Source organism: Cryptotermes secundus, unplaced genomic scaffold, assembly GCF_002891405.2.
Source record: "Cryptotermes secundus unplaced genomic scaffold, Csec_1.0 scaffold964, whole genome shotgun sequence".
Lineage (NCBI taxonomy): Eukaryota > Metazoa > Arthropoda > Insecta > Blattodea > Kalotermitidae > Cryptotermes > Cryptotermes secundus.
This window is the reverse complement of record NW_019725428.1, coordinates 921,314-947,559: the sequence shown is the minus strand read 5'-3', so window position 1 is coordinate 947,559 and position 26,246 is coordinate 921,314. Positions and strand designations below refer to the sequence as shown.

The window sequence follows — 26,246 nt, the reverse complement described above, 5'->3', positions numbered from 1 at the left end:
GAGAGAGAACGCTGCACGTGTTTTCCACAGCTTTAAATTAGGAATTCACCTTACCACATTTACGATGGACAATGTCCATCTATTATCAACATCATTAACAACCCATATTATGCTTCGGGCCTGCTCCGATTATAAGGAATAAAACTGTTTCTTCTTTCATAAGATTTGAGGTTCTCACAACGCTGGTTACGAACAGTTTCATATTAGATATGACGTCGTGTAATCCGTTTGAAGTCAAACGACGTTTCGGGGGAACATGTTCCCTCCATATGCAGGACTGAACAACAGGCAAAGCAAGAAACTACAGTGAAACCTAGCGAAAAGCAGATCTGTGACCTCTACCTTCAGGCTGAAGAATAAGCGAAGGCAACCAACATGGGAAAGCAGGTGGCAGGGTGGCGATTGTGAAGATAGGGGTGACACGTTCCTCCTAAACGTCGGCTGACAAGACATAGACTACACAGCGTTACATCCCAGAAGATAGAACTCTCTGTTTCTTCTTTTGTTTGTCTGGCGTCTGTCATATTCTACCCCTGAGTTTGTACTGACTGCAGTTTCGAATGTGAGATTCAGCACCTCTTTCCAAATATTATTTCCATTTGTTTTGATGCTTTGACATTAGGCTCACTCAGTGCATTTATGATCCGTGATTCGTGTATTCTGCGACGCTCCGTGGAACGTATTTCTTCTGTTTCCATTCAATTATTTATTTCTTCACTAACATCAAACATTCGGGTCCACAGAAAAAACATTCAATTATATACTGCATGACGCTTAGTTGACACGCGATATTTCGGAAGTTGGCTGTACTCCAGTCTTCAGATGACTTTTCTTTTTGTTGGTTCTATTTTCGAGATTAATGGCAATGGTGGGGTCAAAACCGAACCCTCCGGAACACTAAACTTGTACGCTAACGAGTACTCCACGGGGGCATCATACAGTGTTGCTATCCAAAGCTTATGTTCTGGATTCGATATATTCCCTCAATCTCAAAACTAAAACCAATAATATAAAGCGAATCCATTCATCCAATCTATATATACATACACGCGCACATAATTTTGTATGCGTGAGATCAACGCTTTGTAATCATGTAATTTCGGGTTACCACAGCAACAAACTACCGAGTGTTCACATGTTGCATGAATGTTAAGTTGCGTTTTAGGTCACGAAAGTAAAGATGAAATCTCCATTGAATGACCGCTATTTAAGGACTCTTTTCCAACTTCAATGATCATACAGCGTCAAATACTGGGAATGGGGATAATGAATTGAAGAGGAATGTCACATGAAGGGGCTTCAATTTAAATTCATTAACGATTTTCTGGAAGGACTGAGAACAATTATATAAAACCTGAGCCATTAAAGCCGAGATTCAAACCACATGTCTTCCGAATATAGACCAGGAGCACTACACAACACACAGCGATGTTCAGTCTCTATTAGTTTAATGTCTAATTCACTTTAACGCGTTGCAGACAGTTCTTATAAACGAGACTCCGGAGAGCCACAACCGTTCTACACGCGATGAGGAGAAAACAGTTTTCAAGAGCTCGTTTGAACAGTTTTTATGGGGCAACAGCAGGCCCATTATGTAACATCAGCACTTGAGTGGACCATAAATCCAAGAGTCACACACAAATTAAATAATTTCATGATTCAGCGGACGTTTATCTCTTTTCTTACCAAGAAATTCCGATGTATGAGACCCACAGATTCAGCATCGCCAGCTGACCCCACCCCGGGCCAGTACAATAATTCCACTATTCTCCACAACATATTCCCCTAAGACCCATTTTAATATTATCCTTCCATCTAGATCTAGGTCTACCAAATGGTATCATTCATTGGACTGGGTTTCTAACGAGATTTTTAACCCACTTTCCTTAAGGTATAATGTCGCCGGTCACGCTAGCCCAGCGGTCTAAGGCATGTACTGTCTTCGCTCACTCGGAAGACGGGATCGGGGGTTCGAATCCCTCACAAGGTATGGATGTTTGGTATGTGTATATGTTTATTCTGTGTTTAGGTACAGGCCTTGCGACGAGCTGATGACTCGTCCAGGTGTCCTACTGTCTGTGAAATGATCATGAAACTGAAAATCAGAGGCCAGGGCCCAAGGAGGCTGTAGAGTCAGTGAAAAAACAAAGCAATGTCCCTGTGCTCAACTAATTAAGGACTACACTGTGAAGGCGTACAGGGGAGTGGATGTATACATCTACGTTTTCTTGACCTCGACACTAGTTTTAGGTGAGTCACCTACTTTCCTTCGTTTAAAAAATAAGAGGAGGCTTATAAGATCACCTTGGTGTCTGTCTGTCTAATTTTTGCTATCAGTCTTATAACATCGCTGTGTGTGTCTGTGTATCACCCTTATTTTTTATTCATTTCCTATGCAGTCCTATCAAAGGAAAATGTGCGATTAGTTCTTCCAAGAACTTCTTGTTAATATTCATTTATTACTTTCCAAGGCATAAAGATAGGCAAACTGTGTGTTGAAACTATGTCGCTTGAAAGTCTAACACAGCCAATTAGGGCTCTGTGGTCTGTAATAATTCAGGAGTTAAAACTTCGTCAAATGGTTTACTGCGAACTTCGACAATACGGCAAAATAAAAACTTCTTAACAAGGAAGTGTATCCCAAACCACGTGACCATCCTGTCCTTCATAAACTGTCAAAGGACACTTTCTACAAGATCAATAATGTTTCTGCTCATGAATTTTATAACACTCTCTGAAAATGTGCAATCGGCAATGTAGGAGTGCACGCATAAACGTTTAATCCGAATGGTTTGTTTCGTAGCAAGATGCGGTCTCAGTACCGACCGAAAACAAATAAGTATCTGTAGAATGTCGTCTTCTGGGATGTGGCGCCATGTAGATCTTGGGTGTTTCCGACTAGTGGCTCAGTCTGCGGCCACCTGCTCACGCTGGTTCCTCGCTCGCGGATTTCTTTACCCTGAAGATGGAGACGATACGTTCCTCCGAAACATCGGTTCACACAAGATCTATACGGCTCAAGATCCCAGAAGACGGCATTCTTCATAGTCACCACCGTGAACACCTCAGATCTTATAAAATCAGTACCTCACTCATATCCCGCTTTCACCAATATCTCTTATAACCTTGTGTCACGTGCCTCGTCAGTGAGTTTTATCTTGTGTTTATTATATCGTATTATAATACAGTTGATCAACTGCTACTGATAACAAGAAGCTCTGAGAAGAACTTCGGTCGGGCGAGTAAACTACTGTTGGCCTGGTCAGCACAGTCAATCTTGGTTTCAGGTCCTGTTGGGACCTATGACTATGTTATATGTACAGCCATTGCTAGGCAATGTGTTGCTAAACAAGTTCCGAGAAGACAAATTCTTAGTAAAGGGTCCGTTTCTAGGTTACGCAACAATAGATGAGGCTGTTTTTCTATGCGTTCCGTGCCAAGCAACAGTAGAATAACGGGGTTATGCAATCTGTCTCTAAGCAATGGCGGGGTAAACACATTTCCGTGTATCGGACTGCGTTATAAAAGAGGTGACGTCATTACAACAGAGACGGTGTTTACCGTGGGGTCTGTGCAGGGTACTTATAAGAGAAGGGAGCGACAGAACTCATTCAGGGGGGCAGTTACGAGTCAGCCGTAAGCTGGTTGAGTGAGTGCAGAAGAATTTTTAGTTCTGAGGTTCCAGAGCGATTGAAGACTTCACAGTGATTTGAAGAGCTAATTTTTGTGTTTACATCCGTTGCTGGGTGACGATTAATGAAGACGGAGAATCCTAGTGCGTGTGTAACGGTGAACTGGAAAGTGGGTAAATCAGCGATAGCGCTGTATTTAAGCGCGATTAAGAGAACTTGTAACGAAGGTGCTAATAAATCCAATCATTCAAACAGAAACCGTTAATTTCGTCACTTGTACCACCCGACACGTGATAATATTTTTGTTCTTTACAAGGCTTTCATATGTTTTGAAATTGGGCCTCCTATTCGATGCGAGCAGTGGCCTGACAACTACTGGCAACTCCTCTACTTGGGGTAAGTCGAGAGGTCACTCACTCACTAACTGGCCCTTTCCACCACATACCTCACTTTCCCTTAACTACATACTGGGTATTCGAAACGACACGGACCGCACAGAACACATCGTGCCCAAAAACTCTTGAATGCAGTGTGACATGGTGCCTGGAAGCTGGAACAGTAGAGACAGAACAGAGGGCCGTTGCTACGCAACGGATCGGTAAACAACATGGTGATGATCTAAATCTCATTTCAGTTTTTCAAAATAAGGAACCTGGCCTAACAATTTCCAAGGAAAGGCAATGTATCATAAGAGTGTACGGAGCAGGCTAGTGCAGTGGTAACGNTGTATTCTGGGGGGGGGGGGGGTCTTGGATCGAACCTCGACCAGGACAGAGTATCCTGATTTATTTGTTTCCTATCCTTCCAGGCAAATGCTGGTACAGTAACTCGATCAGACCACGAACGCTTTCTTTCAAATCTTACCAGACTATTGTTCAATATCATTCTACAATTAGACATTACGTATCTACATACAACCAGCGTCGTAAAAAAACACCAGAGTGTAAATGTAAACTCTATTTACAGCACAGACCTTCTCCAACAAGTTTCTCTTTGCACTTGTTCGCCCCACCTGTTGGAAATGTGCATTTACAGAACCTGCAAAAGAATTGTTAACAAACCTAATGGAATGTAAACAGTATCTGTTACACTGCACAGCAGTGTGAAGTATTTGCCTTGTATTTCCTTAAATATACATCCAGGATAGAAGTTGAGAATATGTAGGCTTACCTCTACTGTCCTACAAGTTTGCATTGTGTGGTACTTAATTAAGCACAGGGACGACTTACTGCACAGCATAGTGGCATAATTTTCAGCATCATCATGGATAAGCTGTTCGCCTATTCAGGTTTCAAGAATTAATAATATTCCGTCCATTCAAACCTCGGGAGTTTCTGGCCTCTTCTACTACCTGTCAGTTTAGTGCTGTAACAGATTTGATCAACGCGCTGCCAGGCAACAGCTCTGTAAACACGGTCCAACACGCAATAGACGAGGTTGTGTATTCTATGTAGTCCGTGCCGAGCAGCGGTGGAACAACGGGGTTATGCAACCAGTTTCTAAGCAACGGCTCGGTAAACACACTTACGCGTAAGCAGTGACGTCATCAACAGAGACGGTGTTTTCCGTGGGGTCTGTGCGGTGTTTATAAATGAACTGAATGCAGTGACAGTGTAATTCTGAGGGGCAGTTACGAGTCAGTCTAGGCTGGAGGAATAAATCCAGAAAAAATTTTTAGTTCTGAGGTTCCAGAGTGACTGGAGACGAAATAGCAAGAAGGCTTCATAGTGATTTATGTGTTGTTTCTGTATTGAGATCCGTTGCCAGGAGACGACTGGGAATCCTAGCGCGCGTTCAACGGTGAGCTGGAAATTGTGTAAATCAGAGATAGCGCTGTATTTAAGTGTAAGAGAACCTTTAACCAATGTGCTAATAAATCCAATCATCTGAACTAGAACCCGTTATTTTCGTCACTCGTACCACCCTACACGTGACAGTATACTGATAGACGAATATTGAGTTTTAGTTTTCAGTCATCCTTTATAAATGTGAGGCTGGGTTGTGCACGAAAACCGGTTTAGACGCTACAGAGCAGATGAATCTCTTGTCCTTACTGGGAATCGAACCCCGGCCGTCCAACCCGCAGCCCGTCGCTACAGCGTCTGGGCGATCGATAGTTACTGAATCAGAACAGAATAAATCGCGTTCCAAGTGTCGAGGAATGTAAACAAGCTTGCTGAGTTTGGTGTTCTAGAAACTCGATGAATGCAAAGAACTCAAGAAGAGATACTCCCAATGTTAACTGCGCGTTGAGCAATCACAAAAACAGAGAAGCGACATGTTAAAATAATATGCAGTAATGTAAATTTGGCCATTCCAGAAAATTACGATCTTCCTCCGTCTTGTGACATGTGTTGTGCGCCAAATACCGAACGGGGACCAGATTCGTAGTGAGAGGCGGGGGCTACAACTTGGACTCCCCGTTCACCCGACTCCAGTCCATTCATTTTTTGGGGGTGGGGCCGGGATTGAAAACGATTGAGTGTACTCCCCCAAAGCACATCGCTACAACAGCTAGAAGGCTGAATACTCGAAGTGGCAAGTAAAATAAGCTGCACTCGAGAGCACATAACCAACAGCTTACACATTTATTTGTGTGCTTATTTATGTTTTTTTAATGACGCTGTCAGTATCTAAGGCTACACCGTTTTGAAGCTGAATTAGATTTTATGTACTGGATGAGGCTCAAATCGAAATAACAGCCCTAAAATAATAAATGCACACTATCTGTAGGTCACAGTACATATGTTTCAATGTCCCATCTTATAGCATTAAACACGTGCTTAAATCTGAAACACGGCATTTTTAACGCTCTGAAGTATAAATCTATGCACACTGATATGAGAGAGAGAGAGCGAAAAAAATAGGAGGGGAATACAGAAAAACTTCGACGTTGAAGGTTCCCAAGAAGTGTCTCTAATATTAATCTCTACTTGTGTTGTTTTTAGCCTATTTTCTTTATTTTTAAAATATAAAAGTAGGCTTATGAGCTCAACTTGGTGTCTGTGTCTATGACAGCCTCTCATCAACTTCTGAACGCCTGAATCAATCTTCATGAGAACTTGGTACGTATATCAAAGCATATGAGCCCATCTCAACGGCGTACTTCATACATCCCTTCTATCTGTATTCTCCTTGTCGTTGCTAGGCAACGTCTCAGTAAACACGTTTAAGCGGCAACGAAGACGCGATAATAGAACTGCTGAACGCGTCATTTTCTATGCGGTCCGTACCGTATTAAGGGAAAATTCTTCCCGGAATTTCTTCATTATTTTGAAATGTATACAGATTTGTTGTACAGAGGTATTTTCATGTATATATTCTGGATGAGTAACGAACACTTTTAAGTGGCATGTACGGGGGGGGGGGGCTAGAAACAGAAGCACGAATTTCTGATCCTTCCACCCACAAAACACAATTCGTCTCCCATATGGAGATCAATCACTAGATTGTTTTGGGAAATAACAGCTGCCTGTTCTGATAATCATGCGAAACACCTACACAGAATCTGTGGCGATACGCAACTCTCTTAATGTTAAGACTGGTTGAACATACAGCAACTGCTGTTTTGAAGGGTTAATGGAAAAGGATATATCATTTACACGACTAGGCCACATTTCGCAAAAAATACATTCAAGTCTATACGACGTCCTTCTACCGAATGCAATAATGCCGTTCTTTACGAACTCATTACCCGAAGCCCGAATTTAAATTACGGAGGAAAATGTAACTATATCCACATATGATACGAGAGATTTAACACTTTTTCGTTAAGAACAAAGAATACTTTAGAATGTGTTTCGATAAATATTGTCCACATATAGTGAAATGGGCCACGCGGTAGCGTGGTTGGTTGAGGCACTATGCCACAAAACGGAAAGTCGCGGGATTGAATACCGATGAGGTGGATTTTTTAAATTCACCTAGTCCTATCAGCCGCGCTATGGCCCTGGGGACGACTCAGCTTCTAACAGAAACGAGCACCAGGGATCTTCCAGGGGGTAAAGGGCGGCTGATGCATAAGGCTGACAACCTCACCGCCATCTGTGAGACGATTGTCTAGAAAATGTGGGAACCTCAACATCTCACAACTATAGGGGGCTCCACGGCCTTTTACAGGGATACATTTACTTTACTTTATATAGCGAAATATCAACATAAGTATGTTATTGAACACTTTTTTTCAGAGATTTATAATTTATGCTCATCCCCGAGGCTAACAGTTCGCTTCTCGGGACCGTACAAAACAATGACGTGACTCGGAAAGCAAACGAGACGATGATAGTTTCTGTATTTATCACTATCCCGATGTCATCATTGATCGAGAGGGTTGGCGCAGCGGTAATGCTCTTGACTCGTATTCTGGTGGTGAAAGGTTCGAAACCGACCGGGACGAGTATCCTAAATGACGTTTTAAGTGGTAGTGCTCGCGCAAATTCCAGAACACCCGGTTACACCAGGACCCCTTCTTTCCAAATCCTTTCCAAAATCATGCACCATCAGCCCCATTCGACACTATACAGTCCTGACAGCGTCGTGAAAAAGAAAACGACAAGAAATCATGACGTGTCTCGCTTCTATTGTTTTCCACATTCTGCAACATGGAATTCCTCGAACAGTGATTGGTGGGGATTTCAGAGCACATTCATGTCTCGAGACTGAAGGCTATAAAACAGATGCAGCCGTAAATCCAGAAGTTTCAGATTGCGGTAGTCTGGGGCGTGACACTGTGCAGTCTTGTACGCGGATATCGACATTTCGGAGGAACATTCTGCTCCCATCATCAGGGTTAACCATCCTGCCTTCACAACCGCGCTAATTTCTCACTCTAGATACCCAAACCTTGACGATGGAGGCAGTATTTTTCTCCGAGAAGTAGGTATTCTTGTACAAGACTACATACAGGGTGTCACAGCCCGGAAGAACACAAACTGGACAATAGTTTAACATTACGCGCTGTGGGTTCATACATACTGAGTTCTAGATTCTACTAACAGCAGCAGCTATCAAACGCCTTTGTATCCGTACAAAACATGCCTCCTATTCAGTTTTCTGCTAAGCTCAAACATCCGTCTGTCTAGCAAACCAACTTACCGGAAACTCTCCTCCAATGACACAAGGATTGCGACTACACTGAAACACGTAGCAGCAAGCGGAGAGGGGAAAGTAAAAGAAAGAGAGAGATATAGGCAGCCTGACACAGCTCACCTACACTCAATTCACTACACTAAAGCAATCCAATCTGTAACGTCTTAGCAGCTCAAGTGCTTACGAAGCGTCCATATTGTACTCCATTAATGAGAAAGCACGACTAGACACACACACACTGTCACAACTCAACATCACTGACACCAAACGAAACATAAATACTACAAACGCGTCACTGCTGTAACATTTTCACTGTGTTTACACTGCGTTGACGCAAGGACTCGGAGCGAAATAAATAAACACAATGTCAAACTTCATTTACGGAATATCTATATCGCTTGTGTCTCCTTCCGCAATGCGTTTGGACAACAGCTGCCGGCAGGTAAACACACTACGAACTGCACTCGTAAACTAAGTAGGCACTTTGGTGTTTGGTCCAATAGAACGCTAACATGAGCTTCGGTTTAGTTTGGCGGGATTAGGCCTCAGTGGCAACACACAAAGCGGGACCAGAAAGTGGGGAGGGGTTACGAAGTAAAAGAGGGGGTAAATAGGGGTAATGGCACAGACCCCCTTAACAGTTGGAAGGGGGAAGTGTCCTCAAACACAATGGGGAAAAAACGGAGGCGAGGAGAGAGAGAGAGATACGGAGATGAGCAACGAGTAAATCTATTACGTGTTTCGAAAACATTTGCGGCATTACACAAATAGACTTCCCTAGGCGTGTCTCCGTAGTTGAAGTTTACGGTATTGGCCAGGCTCTTTCGTTTTATTACACAAACCGTCGAGATCACAGTTTCTGTTTCCTGTCTAAAAATGTAATTCTTAAAATATGCAGATATATGATTTTGCCTGCTGTTTAGTATGGGTCCGAAGAAAGTATGATGGCATTCGAGAGCAGGATGTTGAGATTATTTGGAACTGAGACAAAGGAAATGCAGTAGGCTAAGAGAAATGTTATCATGCGGGGGGGGGGGAAAGGCAAAGCTGTCCATGTGCTTCATTAATTAAGCACGAAGACGTATGAGGGAAAGCAGGTATAGCTCCACCATTCTTAACCTAGGCACTAGGTGAAGGAGAATGGTCAGCTTCACGTCTCGGCTTCACCCAAGAGGAAATAACTCCCGGTGCCCATTTGATAGGAATTTGGGTGGGCCCCAGAGCCGGTCTGGACGCCATGGAGAAGAAAAAAATCTTGCTCCTGCTGGGAATCGAACCTCGGCCGTCCAGCCCATAGCTATACCGGCGACATTCTATAATGATAACATCCATAATCTGTACTTTTCGCCAAATACCAAGATGATGAAACCAAGGAGGATGAAACAGGCGGGGAATATAGCACGAATGGTCGAGATGAGAAATGCATACATTTTAGTCGGGAAACCTGACAAGAAGAGACCATTTTAAACACCAAGGACAGATTGGAGTACATTAGAATGGGTGTTTAAGATACAGAATGTTACGGTGTGGAACTTGTGTGATGCGACTCAACACAGGGAAAAGTAGCGGCCTTTTCTGAACACAGTATGAACTTTCGTGTTCCATAAGGAGGGAGGAGAGATTTCTTGAGCAGCTGTGCGACTATTAACATCTCAAGAAGGGATCTGCTCCGCAGAGTTGGCAAATTATATAGTTTTTCATGCAAGATGCTCTGCGGTTCTTTCTACAAGATGCTATGCTGAATCGCTACATTATCAGAAACAGTTCGACATTTTACATCGGTAATGTACTACGGAGTTAACTGAGCCGCTATGCATGGAAATAGCGGCTCAGGTCTAGAAAACCGAGATTAACGGCCGTTGGGATCCGGTGCGTTGACCACGTACCACCCTCTATCCGCGAAAGTTGGCACTAACTTCGCCGACAAACGGTGGTCGCTCGGTCTATACTCTTGCGGACTAGAGGCCACGGAGTTTTTTAATGTATTATGGTAGAACTAACAATTTTTGAAGTGCTATTTAGGAGCGTTGATATCCTCGCATTTACGTGAGTACGACGATGGCCGCGCCATAGCTCAAGCGGTTAGTCGCTGGCTTCCCACCGCGGCGGCCCGGGTTCGATCCCGGGGTCTGGTCAAGTGGGATTTATGGTGGACAAAGTGGCGCTGGGGCAGGTTTTCTCCGAGTACTTCGGTTTGCCCTGACAATCTTCATTCCACCAACTGCTCCACAATCACCCTCACCTATCATCAGGGGCTGGTACAATAGGCCAGAAGTAGCCGCAGTACAAGGGACTTAGTCCCACCCCACTAGCAATAAAAAAAATACGTGAGTACGACGAAAATAATCCTGATTTATACTTGTCAGTGCGGACGAGGTAACTTCAACACACGGCACCGATAACATTACAAAATAAATTCGCGACAAACTACAAAAACATTTTTGGATAACTGGGAGATGGTTTAGGCATTGACGTTCTGTCAACTGCAGCGGTTATTTATCGTGCAATGGAACTGGAAAATAGCCGCGTATCTCGAAATGGAAAGGACAGGGAAGCAACTGTTCATGGTCTACACAACTTATCAACAAGCATTCGACTAGACGAGTGTCTGCTAATTTAACGTGACCAAGGAACGATTTCGTATTCAATAATACTTATGGAACCCCTGATAAAGTTCTTATGCATGAAGTATTATGTTTTCCAATGGCTCTTCCAGCCCATTAAGGGCCCTGGCCTCTTATTCAGTTGAGTAATCATTTTCCACGGACGGTAGGACTCCTTGGACGAGTGAACAGTTCGTCGCAAGGCCTCTACCTAAACAGAGGTCAACACAAACACACACCAAACATACATGCCATAAATGGGATTCGAACCCACGATCCCAGCGTCCAAGCGAACGAAGACAAATAAGTAAGGATAATAACAAATGCCTGTCAAACATGAAACGAGATAAACGTTATTACTTAATAGCACACATTTAGAAACAAAATCGCATTTCATGTATACGAGACATGAAGCTTAAAGTCTAATATGCCACATATTAGCAATTTAAAAAGTAAAAAAAGTAAAGCTATCCCTGTAACAGGCCCTGAAAGGCCAGAGGGTTGTGAGACGTTGAGGGCCCCACATTATCTAGACAATCGGCTCAAAGATGGCGGTAAGGTTGTCAGCCTTACGCGCCCGCCGCGCTTTACTCCCCCGGAAAATTATTTAATTAATTCCTGATACGCATTTCTGTTAGAGGCTGAGTCAACCCCAGAGCCATAGTGCGGCTGGTAGGATTAGGTAAACTGAACAAAATCCAATGACCTCATCGGGAATTGAACCCGCGACCTTCCGGCTTGTAGCATAGTGCCTCTCTCAACTACGCTACCGGGAGCCCCACATATTAGCAATTTACTACTTTTTAAACACTGTAATCTAATTTTGTTAAGGAACCTTTAATTTCACTTCGCGAAATCATTAGGAGAAACCCTGGATCAGATAAGTAAGATCTTCAATTTGAAGCTTTACAGTTTGGTAGCTGTTCACCTCCGTTTCACATGGAGAGATGGAGACACCACATTCCTAAGAAACTTCTGTAAACGTCTACCAGACGATATATTACCACATCCAAGAATTCACAGTCACAATCTCATTCGCCCACATGTTTTGCTTAGGGCCACCTGAACAGGTCAGGTTACGTGGTGCTGAACAGGAGAGCGACTGCGAGGAATTGAAAGTAAACAAATAAAGCAGCAATGTAAGGCCAAAAATGGGTAAGGAAGGTAGGCTCATAGGGTTGTGAGACGTCGAGACTCCCATATATTCTAGACAATTGGCTCACAGATGGTGGTAAGGTTGTCAGCCTTACGCGCCGGCAGCCATTTGCCTCCCAGGAAGATTTCTGGTACTCATTTCTGTTAGAGGCTGAGTCGAACCCAAGGCCACAGTGAGGCTGGAACGAGTAGGCCAACTGAAAAATCCAGTGACATCATCGGGAATCTAACCCGCGACCTTCCGGCTTGTAACACAGTGCCTCAACCAACTACGCTACCACGTGCCCTAATGAAGCAGCAACGTCCTCTTTTAAAGCACAGCCTCTGAACATTTGTTACGAGTTCTGGTAGCATAAATGGTTGAGTCGAGATTCGAAACCGGGCTCTCTCACAAAAAATTCCAAGTCACTATATCCGAGGTTCGCTACTAACAGATTAAGAACGTAGGACCCGGAAACAGATCTAACATCGAATGAGAAGGCAGATCTGTGTCATAGGAATGGGAAAGGATGTAAAGGCCAAAGGAAACAAGAAGCAGGACACGGCACTTCCAAATAGCAACTCAAGCACATCAAACATTTCGTGTGTACAGCCCAGTTGATAATCCTACTACACCGTCAGCCATTTCTATAAGACTACTATAATTTATGGTTTTTATGTGTTTTTACTAGTTCAAAAGAAGCAGAAAGTTAGATTTAGGGTGCTGGGAATAGATATTTCATTTCATCAGTAATCTGTCATACGACAGGTCCACAGTCTCTTCCAAAACAGTTCCTCCTTCAAATAAAAATATCCTCTTCTGTCCCCAAGGTCATCCAGCATCTTCTTACGTCTTTTTTCTCGTCTTCTGGTCGCATATATGGTATCTCTGTTTTTGGAAAGAGACTATCCAGGAAAATTGATAATTTTGTAGTTTTTCCATTTGCTTTCGACATCGCAGTACAACAGCCGTCCAAAGACTAAGTGACAAGGGGGGGGGGTAGAGTAAACCACAGCTTCAAACGTCATGGTTGGATCTCTTCAACGAACTGGATGAGCAGGACATGTAGCATATATAAGGAGAATGAGAGAAGCGTACGCTATTACGGAAATAGAACCTGAGGGTTTATACACAGAGCAGATATGACGATGTATATCATTTTCACAGTAGTTACTTACGTAGTTCGTTTGTTCCCAGAAGAAAGGGATTTCGCTTCCGTAAACAGGACTAACTTCACTGATCTTTGGAATGTTTTGTTGGACGCAAGTTCCGATTCATAAAATACTGTAAACAGCTTGGCACTGTGAAACGTTAGTTGTGTGAACAGGTTTCAACCGGTTCAGAATAGTATCCAATGGTGGGTGTTTATGAAACCTTTGGGTTCCATACGAGGCGGAACATTTCCTCATCAGTTGAGTAATTACAATCACTGATGTGTGAGTGAACTGCGATTTGTATTCGCCGCCACACACGTTTTTACTCGGTTTATTTATCAATGCTTGAAAAAGCTAAGATTATACAGCGTCGAATAACAGGATACTTTCGTTCATTTGCTCATCAATGGCTCTACAGCCCTTTCTTGGGCCCTGGCCTCTTCTTCAGGTTGTAACCTTTTTTTACACAGACAGTAGGACTCCTTGGACGAGGGATCAGCCCGTCTCAAGACCGCTACCTACACACAGGACAACACAAACGCAGTATAAACGCACACAATGCAGACATCCATGCCTTTTGTGGGATTCGAACTCACGATCGCAGCGTTCGAGTGAGTGAAGACAGTACATGTCTCAGACCGCGCGGCCACTGTAATCGGCGCTAGGATAATTAGTGAATAATAAACACGAAAGGTTGTGGAAGGAAATTACCGTGGACCGACTTAAAACTGTATCACTATATTTTCTGGGAAGGACTGAGAAAACTCGCGACAATTCTCAGTCACACAACAGCAGGTCTCCAAACCCGGGACCACCAGAATACAAAGCGTCAACAGGGACTCTGCATCAGTAACGAATTATAGTCGTAACATACTGCGCACAGTAGGGAAACTGACGAGGACAGTCCTGTAGAAATAACAGTTCAGACGAGAACTATAGCATCACAAACTAACGTCAAGGAGCTGAGCCCTTCTTGGGAAGCCACAAGAATTCCCCAACATTGCATGGAACCCGAAGGTTCATTACCGTGTTCACAAGAACCCTCCACTGCTCCCTATCATGAGCCAGAAGAATCCCATCCATACCACCTTATCCTATCTCACTATCTTAATATATTCCTCCCACATACGTCTTGTTCTTCTAGTGGCCTCTATGCTTCTGCTTTCCCACCACAATCCTATATACATTCATCTTTGCCGCCATGCGTACTACACGCCCTGCCCATCTCATCCTCTTTGACTTCATCATTTTAGTAATACTCGGACCGCATCTGTGGTCTAGTGGTCAGAGGTTCTTGTTACAGATCCAGAGGTCCCGGGTTCGATTCCGGGCGCTATCAGATTTTCTGAGAAGTGGTGGGTCTGAAACGGGGTCCACTCAGCCTCGTGAGGATAACTGAGGAGCTATTTCAAGGATATAGCGGCTCCGGTCTAGAAAACCGAAATTAACGGCTGGTGGGATTCGTTGCGCTGACCACACGACACCCTCTATCCGCTAAAGTTGATACTAACTTCGCCGACAAGGTCGTTCGGTCGGTATAGTTTGCTTGCGGACTAAAGCCACGGACTTTTTTCGGCGGTAAGTAAAAGTTATGAAGCTCCTCATTATACAATTTTTTTCCAGCCTCCTCTCACTTCATCCCTCTTCTGTCCAAACCACTAGAAGGCCTGCCTACAAGTGGTTTTAGAACGTGCACAGCCTAATTCCTCAGCACTCCATAAAATGCACCACGATTACAACGAATGTTTTCAACATATACACATTTTTACAGGCCGTTACTCATCAGCTTTCTCCAAATTACAATACAGATCATCGATATACATATACTTTCAGTTTATTTCTAAGAATCTGCTATGTTGCAGCAAATGCGAATAACAGATCTGTCTATATATCCTATTAGCCCTCGAAAGAGACTGACGGAAAGCTATCACAAGTTGCCGGAATAAACTGTAACAGGCGCCTTTGTACTCACTGTACTCCGTTCTTTAACAAGACCGGTTGAACTCAATGTAGGTAAAACACGTTTCTTCTTTCCATTATCGCAAATGTTGCATGTTTTTTGTTATGATTACAATACAATACGGGTCTTCCCCCAACTGCAAAACCGGGTTCCAACGAGATGAGGAAACGAAACCGAAAAGATGAAAATGTCTATCTTCAGCTTGCGCTGTGTGAAGAACAGGCCTGCATAAATTCCGTCTGCAAATGAATGCATTTAGATTTAAAAATGGAGGTCCGTCCAGATAACCACCAACATGATACGTATATTCGGCAGTTTATCAGAACGGACTTTGTCAGGCACTTTAACAAATAAAGTAATTGAAATGAATTATTATTATTATTATTATTATTATTATTATTACTAATACTTTAGTAAAACAGTTCAACAATTCATATAAAGCATAAACACAGAAAACCAGACCATCAAACAATAAATATCATTAAATAAAAATGTACGGCCTGGCTAAAGGATTACCGTGATACGGTAAAACACGTTAAGTAATAAGTCATTTCCTACAGTACTAACCAAAAACATAAACACTATACTTGGCATAACAGTGCTGCCACCAATTATTATTACTTGTCAGTGTCTATTTACATCGTCTTTCTTTTATTTTTTTTTATTTGCTTGCCCATAATGTCAGTAAATCAGGGAACATCAGTAAGTGAACTGAACTGAAAAAAATTCGCAAAATGATACGGCTAACCCAGTACTAAGTATGCTCCCATTTATTTCAAGATATACCAACTGAAGATGGAAAATGTTCTTTCGTACAGACGTGTGTCTTGTTTCTCAAATTGTGGTGAGGATGTGAAGGGTACGTAAGCGTAGTGAAGTGGAGTGGAGTGAAGGTCAGGGTGAAATGTGAGTGCATCAGTTCATGATATTGCGTATTTCATTACTGTTACTGTTTAGTGTATAGCATGCTTATTTTTTATTAATATTAATTTGAATAATTGTAGTTGTAATTGTGTGTAGCGTGTCCTTTATTGTTTGTGTAGTTTTGTGTGCTGTGTTTTGTCTGAGCGTGGTGTGTTATTTTGTGTGATATATGTTATTTGTGTGTTGTGTCTTACTGCAGTACCACCGCCACAAGGTAAAACTAATTTGCAGTTAAAATAAACAACAATAATTACGAGAACATGCTCGCGCGTCGAAGAGAATATTCTGGCATGCGCGGGAGAAAATATCAGGAGAAGGATAATCCTGCATAATGACAAGCTTCACCGAATACACCGAATATCATATGGAGGATAAAATCCAGGAATGAGATCGGCTGGGAATAAAAGAGGCATAGGAAGTACGAAAAATGCATTTTTTTTTCTTGACACTACAGCCCCAGTGGGCCTAGGCCTACCTCCATGAACTTCTCCGTTCACTTCGGTTTTTCTATATCTTACACATTTGGTAGGGACTCCTTGGGCGGGTGATCAGCTCGTCGCAAAGCCTCTACCTGTACACAAACACAGAAAAACACACACAAACTAAACGTCCATGCCCTGAGTGGGATTCGAACCCACGATCCCGGTTTCCAAGCGAGCGAAGACAGTACATCATGTTTTAGCTGGAAAAGAAAAAGGGAAGACACTTTTTGGAAAACCTAGGCGTACATGGGAGAATAATATTTGAACTGATCTTAAAGAAGTATGGTGTGAGGATGTACCCCGGAATCGCCTGTTTCTGGAGAGCGTTTAATGATGGAGTATTGTGAATACAGTAATGAACCTTCGGGATCAGTACATGTCGGTGAATTTCTTGATGCGCAAAACATATTTTTTAAATCAGAATCGGAAAAATAACGTATGAACTTGGATAACAATGACAATTTCACAGGTCTCTGTCGGCATGAGGGGGAGAAGGGTGGGGGGCAAGAGCGGTGATGGAAAGAAATGACGTCAATTTTATTTCAGAGCATTTACGTAGAGTTTGTCAGTAGCTCAGACTACACAGAGCGTCGAATGACTATATGATAGTGTAGTTCGTAGTATGAAGTGGTCGTGGCCTAAATTACGATACTGCACCGGCAACTGGCTGGAGGGACTGCAACGAAAATCCTGTCATAATTCAACATCCCGGCCAAACCGCCACTTCCCAAATATGTCATAAGCGTCACCGCTTGACCCGGCTTGCTTTCAGAGAGGGAATAAAAGACTGACATACAGTCCAATATGCTGGCGGCAATACTCGTAGGTCCTATCATTTTGTTTGCAAACGCGACCAAGAGCTACTGTTTCTGACACTTGTCAAAAATAGCCAGCAGCTCAGCAGCTGGAGGACACAACTCTTTCCCGCCCACAAGCGTACAGCAAGCTCGCTGGTAAAGACACCTCGTCAGCTTGAGTTACGATGGATTACTCTTTACTTTGTTCTATTTACTGGCCAGTGCAGCCCCTCAGGTCATCATCCCTTTTAAGAGGAGAATAAATTTAAGAAGATTTCTGTTAATATTCATTTCAGACTTCTATCTTCTCATTCCTTTCCGACACAAAGGAACAACTAGGAAAGTTATATAAAAAAAAAACTCCGTGAATTTAGTCCGCAAGCGAACTATACCGACCGAGCGACCGCCGCTTGTCGGCGAAGTTTAGTGCCAACTTTAGCGGATAGAGGGTGTCGCGTGGTAAGCGCAACGAATCCCCACGGCCATTAATTTCGGTTTTCTAGACCGGAAAGAAAGTTGTATATTAAATTAAAACTCTACTCGCGTTCATATATGAAAAAAATAAAATAAATTCAAAGTATTTAAAAATGAAGTGCTAAAGGAAATGTCGGTATCTAAGAAGGACTAATTAATTGATGAGCGCGGAAAGTTAACAGAACAAAGAACTTAATGATTTAATCGTGTGCTGGGAGTAGGAGGGGATTATGGATGAAGAAGACATACTCACTCAAGATTCTGATTGAGAACGTCAAGATGTAAACTAGATACCAGGATATGCGGAACTGGTTCTGGTAAAGCGGGCGAACAAGCTTACTAGCCTTGCCGGAGCGTCAGACGTGCGCTCTTTTTTTGTACCCGCACAACCCCTCAAGAATGACCTATAGGGAAAAGCCGTTAATACTCGTAAAATGATGGAATTCAATTGTATATGTTTATTTTCATAAAATTAAAAAATTATCGGGAATAAACTACAATCAAATTACAGCTAACGATAAGTTGTAGACCTCCATACAATTCTGCAGGGGGCACGTGGTAGCGTAGTTGGTTGAGGCACTATGCTACAAGTCGGAAGGTTGTGGGTTCGAGTCCGGATGAGATGGATTTCTTTTTTCAATTGACCTAATCCTTCCAGCCGCACTATGGCCCTGGGGTCGACTCAGCCTCTAATAAAAGAAGTACCAGGAATCTTCCTGGGGGGTAAAGGGCGGCCGGTGCGTAAGGCTGACAGCCTCACCGCCCTCTGCGAGCCGTCTGTCTAGATAATGTGAGACCCTCAACGTCTCATAACCCTACGGGCCTCCATGGCCTGTTACGTAGATAAATTTACCGTTACAAGAACTCTACAACAAGCTTTTAAATATAAATCTCGGGGAGTGTGGTTATGGTACGTTGAGCCATCTAGAAAGTGGTGGTCATTCGGCAACCAAAGAAAATATTGGCCTAACTCAGCAGGTAACAGTAGTGACGATATTGGTGGAGTTCATGTCTGTCCGCCTGTCTATGACCTGACATCATGTGGACAGATTTTCATAAAATTCCATATGGAATATTTTTACTAAGTTGTCGAGCAGCTCCGATTTTCAGCCATGCTGATTCACAACAAAACCTAGTTTATATGGCACCATAAATGGACTCACGTATCCAATAAACTGTCACACTTCGCTGAAATTCTATACAGGAAATTTTCATCAAGAGTTGTTGAATAACTTCAGTTTTCAGATACATTTATCCACGACAAAGCGTCGTGTACATAAGGTCATAAACGGACTTTTCCCTGTATCCTATAAACCTTTCCCCCAGACCTCAGTGAAATTCGATATCGGAGACTCTAAGAAGAAAACAAGAAAACCCTATAACGTAATTCCTCTTTTCGCTATATGTATCTATAACAAAGACCAATTTACATACAACACTAACTTTACGTAGGCATATCTATGCTCACAGCTATGGAAATTACCAGCAATAGTAACGATAGTGCCTTTTTAATACCAGATTTTCTTTAAAATTAATGACACTATCTATCTGTCTGTCCGCCTATCTATCGCTCTACAGTACTCTGTTGAACCTCGGCCGATTTTTCAGTTTCTTAATCTATACATAGTCGTTGGGGCTCCTTGGATGGGGGATCAGCACGTCGCAAGGCCTCTACCTACACAATGGAACAACACAACCACAGAATAAATGCACAGACATCCGTGCCTCGAATGGGATTCGAACCCACGATCCTAGTGTCCGAGCGAGCGAACACAGTGCATGCCTTAGAACGCACGGCCACTGCAATCGGCCACGCAGGTATATACTAACCCATAGAAAGCCCAGTTTAAATAAGACCATAAATGGACTTCTCCATGTGACCCATATACCAAGAGATTTTATTAAAATTCGATAAGGGACATGTTCACAAATTTATTTTTAATTATTTCCGTTTTCAAGTACAGTTTAAACTTCAAAGAATCCCACTGATAATTCTGTATATAATACTACGGGGTGTAGTGTTACAAATCTCGCCTTGCCACTGGTATCATTAGGCAATGCGGTTGCTATTTTCCTGTCTGCTCTACGGCACGACTCATTAAACTGCATGTTCAATCACACTAATCTACTTCAGTTTTTCATGTACAGAAGACCAGCGTTAACTTACGTAAGAGTATATGGGACTGCAGAGAGAAAAAATGGCTGGATTCTGGCAGGTTTCCAGAAGTACACATATCCTTCACGATGTACGCTGCAGGCAAGTCTGCCTGTCTGCAACTTTTGACCCATTTTATCGGTTCTCATAAAACCCGACTGATCTACAAGGCCTTCGAATCTATGGCAAGTCAGCCTTTAAAAATGGTTATCAACAGTATCACATGGCGGTCGTACGAACTATATGGTGTAATATTTTCTGAAAGCAAGGACTGTGGAGCCAGAGAAACCGCTGCTAGCGAACAGCTCTGAAACAACGTTCGCTTCTAGGCAACGGCCATAAAATAAAAGGAACGATGTCCGTTGCTAGGCGGTTGTTACTTAATAAACAGTAACAGACGGCCGCTGCTAGGAAATGGCTGGGTAAACAAGTTCCCACGGCAACGGATATGCATGCAACAGAGGAAGGTGTTCCTGCGTGGTCCATGCCGAGATATTATAAGCAAGGTAAGTGGTCAGAGTTTGGCCAGTTGATAGTCAGTCAGTCTGTGAAGTGCAGACTAGGAGGCTGGTGTGAAATGCCCGCAAGCCAGTTGTAAGAAAGGCAACCAGTTGAAAGGGAGGTGCCGTTGACGGAGAACTTGAGCATGGAAGCAGAGGAACAGCCATTGTTAGAAACCGTTACCAGAAAAGTCTAGTGAAGACACCGAAAGGCTGGAAAAGACTTGGTATATGCGATAGTGATCTGTGAAGTGGCAGGAAATCAGCGATAGCGTTGTAGTTTTTTTATAGTTACGACGTGGAAATGCAATAAATCCAATTATCCAAAACTCCGTCTACAGCCACTCCATATTACGTGAAAAAAGCACACACACACACACACACACACACACACACACACACACACGCATGCATATATATATATATATATATATATACCGTATTTACGCATGTATAGGCCGCACATTTTTTGCCAAAAATTCAAGAGGAAAACTGGGGTGCGGCTTATATTCGAAATATTCGAAATCACACTTCATTTAAAAAAAATATATTCATAATTAGTAATACAGGGTGTAATACTCCTGAAATAATATTCCAAGAAAATTATTTTTTCTATAATTTCTGTCTGAAAATTGTGCTGCGGCCTATACTCGTACATGCGTAAATACGGTATACTATCGTATGTGGTCACTGAGCGGTATTGTATTCTGAAAACTGGTTGGAATCTACAATGCTACCAGCTTACCTGACCATTTTCGTGCCTATCTTCACCATCTGTAGGGTTTCTTCTGGGAAAAAGCTACGACTGCCCTCCTGCAAATTCTAGTTTCTCGTACACTGGGTATAACTATGAAAAATCATATTCTCAACTAAAAACCGGGATAGCTTAGTCTGTACAGTAAATAAGCTAGGGGGCTGGACGACCGACGAAGCGGGTTCGATTCCCGGCAGGGACCGTATTCGGAGAGTGACGGTAACCGCTCACCTTCATCTAGTGTCGAGAGTACAAATGCGCAGATCCATACATCCACCCCCGGGGCTCATTTCTTCATAAAGCGACGTTAGTTAAGAAGGGATGGCCGCGTCATAGCTCAAACGGTTACTCGCTGGCTTCCCATTGCAGCGGCCCGGGTTCGATCCCGGGGTCTGGTCAAGTGGGATCTGTGGTGGACAAAGTGGCGCTGGGGCAGGTTTTTCCCGAGCACTTCGGTTTCCCCTGCCAATCTTCATTCCACCAAATGCTCCACAATCACCCTCACCTATCATCTGGGGCTGGTACAATAGGCCAGAAGTGGCCGCAGTACAAGGGACTTAGTCCCACCCCGCTAGCAATAAAAAAAATTAGTTAATTCCGGGGGCAACTCTGCCTGTATTTTCAATGAACTGGACCTGTGTTCAGCCTTTGTGTTTATGCAGAATACCTGACACGCATGCCAAAGACGTTGCTGTTCAGCGAGGCGATGACGACTGCTAATTACTGCGACATATGGGGAAACAAAAGCAATTCAGAGCAAATAAATCGGAGATTAATACAAGTAGAATTGTACAACGATAATTTTTCGTGACACCGAAGAGTTGTCTTCTGGGTTATGACCCTGTGTAATCCACTGAAAATCAACAGACGTTTCAGAAGAACCTGTAGCCTCCACACGTAGGTAGAAGAATGAGCCGAGCAATAAACCAGCGTGAATCAGCTCTGCTTGCTACAAGCCTCACGTTAATTTCTTGCTCGGCTTATAAATCGAACCTGAAGATGGAAGGGATATATTCATCCGACACGTCGCATGACTTTAAACGGACTTCACGGCGTTATATCTCAGAAGACAGAACTCTTCTTACCCACCGCTGTGAGAACCTCAAACCCTAGAAATAAGAGAAATATTTGTTCATAATTTGTTAACAAAACTCAAGAAGTAATACGTGGTACATGATACACACAATGCAACACAATGACCAAGATAAGCAAGTCAGGATAAAAAAACAGACTTGAAAGAGCGAGGAAACAAACTGCAGCCGAGTTCTATACATACAAATGCAGAGTACACATGAAGGACGATCTCCTGACTTGTCATTTGTATAACAAACAGAGTCAATAACAAAGACGTTTTAGTTTACACTGAATGTATCTTCTGATATACTTAATGCACAGAAATTATGTTGGTGTTAACTGACACAGCAAGCTTCGGAAAACATCTGTAAATGTAAAACGTGTTACATAATTGAACCACTGATTCGTTGGCGACGCTGAAGAAAGGAAATTATTATTCTCACTGTCTGCAATGATTCTGATTATCTGTCTACTTATGGCTCTACAGCTCTTTCTTGGACCTTTGCCGCCTTTTCAGTTTCTTAACACAATACACAGTCGGTAGGACTCCTTGGACCAGGGATCAGCCCCTCGCAAGGCCGCTAACTACACACACAACAGAAACAGAGAATAAATGCATACAGACATCCATGCCTCGAGGGGAATTCGAACCCCCGATCCCAGCGTCCGAGAGGCGAAGACAGTTCATGCCTTAGGCCCCCCCATACACACACAGTTTCGCCTTCCGTTCGGCCTGCACAGTTCAAGGCTGAAAGGCAAAACTGATGTGTGTGGTGCGGCCGGCCGGCCAATCGTTTGGACTGTAAGAAACCCGTCAGTCCGTCAGTTCTACCTGCAGGTCGATCAGCAGGCCAAACTGTGTGTGTATGGGGGGCCTTAGACAGCACGGCCACTGTGATCGGCGATTCTAATGAAATTTCTTTCGTTAACTGTGCGAAATTCGTTGCTGTTCTTTCAGATACCCCCACAAATTGGTGGAAAAAAAAATAGGGGGGGGGGCTTATCCATGATAATTGTCGGGGATGATATCCATATAATATGGTGGCTAAGACCAGCAATAGCTAAAACTTTCACCGTGCAAACTGTCAACAAAATTTGGTATACTGTCACGTGTATGAGTGACTACAAACGGGGTTTCTATTGGTGATTCGATTTATTGACCATTTTTACACACGATTCCGAACTACATGCAATTACAGCGGCACTCATAATCTCCACAATTCACAAATCACCACAGCACCCGCTACGCCTTTTCCAGCCTGTTGTCTCTTCCCCAGTCGTTCTCTAGCAACGGTTTCCATCAGCGGAGATTCTTCAGCTTCACGCGCTCAAGTCTTCTCTTCACAGACTCCCGTACAGAGCTGACTTGGTCGCCCAAATTGTCTTCCTTATTACTCCTCGGCACAGACTGAGTAGAAAATCCCGTTTCTAACAGTACCTCTATTGTTTCGCGTCAATTCATTGTTCTGAGAATGTGTTTACCGAGCCGTTTCCCAGAAACGTCCCTTGTATATTCGGCTATCTCAGGGTCGTCGCATAGTGACGGCTCTACACGCTACATACACATTCAGCGTTTCGAATACTGTATAAAACGTAAAGAGAAGCCTTCTTCTTAACTGACTGTATACATAAATATACGGCCTATGAACTTTAAAATACTTATCTAAACGTAACTGCAATTATTATAAAATAAAATTGTTTGATCTCTTACGATTCCGTTATTGGACAAAGCGGCTTTACCGTCGAGAAAACCTCAGCCTGTAAAATGCTGCGTATTCTTGCTTCAGCTCTCTTCCTTATAACCCCTTTGCAGACCGAGTGGTAAACAGTTTCCAACAGTATCTGCATGCATACTCATTGCAGCGGGAACGTGTTTAGTGAGTCGTTACCCAGCAACGGCTCTACAGACCACACATTGCGTAACACTTATGCCGTTCTCAACTGGACAACATGGAAATGAGAAAATTCTTGACCCTACCAGGACAGGAACTCCGACCCCTCGGTCGTCGTCCAGCCCGTAGCCAGTCGATATACCGACTACGCTATCCCGGTTCCTAGTGGTGTCTGTTACTAACGGCTAACCACAATAACTGAATTTGGGCTGGCTCTTTCTGACAGGCCCAACTGAGAAGTACCCTCGTCTGAAGTTGGGAGCAGATTCTTCTCCGAGAACTTTGTGTAGCTGTTTCCAATACCGGAAGATGAGCTAAGTCCAAAAGGCTAGCACACTGAGTCTATTCCTATCGCTCTAAGTCAGCCAGAGAGACTGAAAGATGTGGTATTCAAATGTACTTCTAACGAAGTACAGCTGACTTTTCAAGACACACATGGGGATAGTGTTTTCCCCATTGCACAACGAGGAGCTTCAGGGAAATCCAAACATGCAGGTTTAATTCCATATACGAGACACAGTCAGTAAACAGGCCACAAACGGATATAGAACATAAAGCATGTGAAATTCGAATCTGGTAAGAAATATTTATTTCTCTACATACCCTCCACTAACTTTGATACACCTGTCACATCACTTTTCCAGTGAGACGAAACCCGCAGCACTGAACACTTTGGGCGACCTGGTCGGGCATCATCTGCGACTTTCGAACGTCCTTGAGAGTATTTCTCGCCCCAGTTGTGAATCGTTTTACGCGACAAACACTACCCACCGTAAACAGGAAATACTTCTTTATGAATATCCTTTGCATTTGGTCCTTTAGCCCACAAAAAGCACACAACAAAACGCTGCTCTTTGGTAGTACACTCATGCACTGTCGCCATTTTGACTATTAAAACTAGCCTCTTGAACATGCGCATGCACGTCTGCTACCTACACTGTCATGAAGCTGGACTGTGCTGCTACCTAGTGACACACATAGAAAACCTACAAAGACAAAGACAAGAACACCACCATCCAGTGTAACTATTTAAGTTTTATCACTTGAAAACTCATCGCCCTTACATGTTTCGAAACCTACGGATCATCCTCAAAGGGCATCAATAATTTTTCCGGAAACTACTATTACAATAGTGTTAAGTTATATTTACGGATAATATATACGTATATATAAGTTTATATTACGTACATTACAGCTTTTACTTCCATTTGTGACCAATTTACTGACGCTAACTCGTAGACTAGCAACACACATAAAGAGGAACGACCTGTTACAGGTCCAGACATCACCTTTCAAAAATCCGTTCCAAATACATTCAGAATGCTAGTTTTATTTCAGGAACAACACAAAAAATGTTTCAACGACACAAAACGCCCGAGCAGTATACGTAAAAGTAAGTAAAGTAAAGTTATCCCTGTGCTTAACTATGTGAGCCCTAGAACAGGTCTGGACGACGTTGGGAGGAAAGAAGTTTTGCTCCTACCGCCACCTGAACGTCTACCCTCGGCCGTCCAGCCCGTAGCCAATCGCTATACCGACTGTCTTATCCTGGCTCTGAGAAGTATTGGTACACGCTTATTATCGGACCGGTAGTGGTCTTCTGAGTTGTGACACCGTGCAGT

General features: G+C 43.1%; 1 protein-coding gene across 6 annotated transcripts in view; it reads right to left on the bottom strand.

Moving 5' to 3' along the window:
- LOC111863425 (AF4/FMR2 family member 4) overlaps positions 1 to 26,246 on the bottom strand; it is a 460,597-nt gene that overhangs the window by 85,906 nt on the left and 348,445 nt on the right. The window contains exon 1 of one of the 6 annotated variants that reach the window (XM_033751059.1): positions 8,727 to 9,222. The exons of the other annotated variants lie outside the window; for them this stretch is intronic. The gene's annotated coding sequence lies outside the window, so the exon portion shown is untranslated. Of the gene's footprint in view, positions 1 to 8,726; positions 9,223 to 26,246 lie in introns of those variants that run through there. 6 annotated transcript variants of the gene reach the window in all.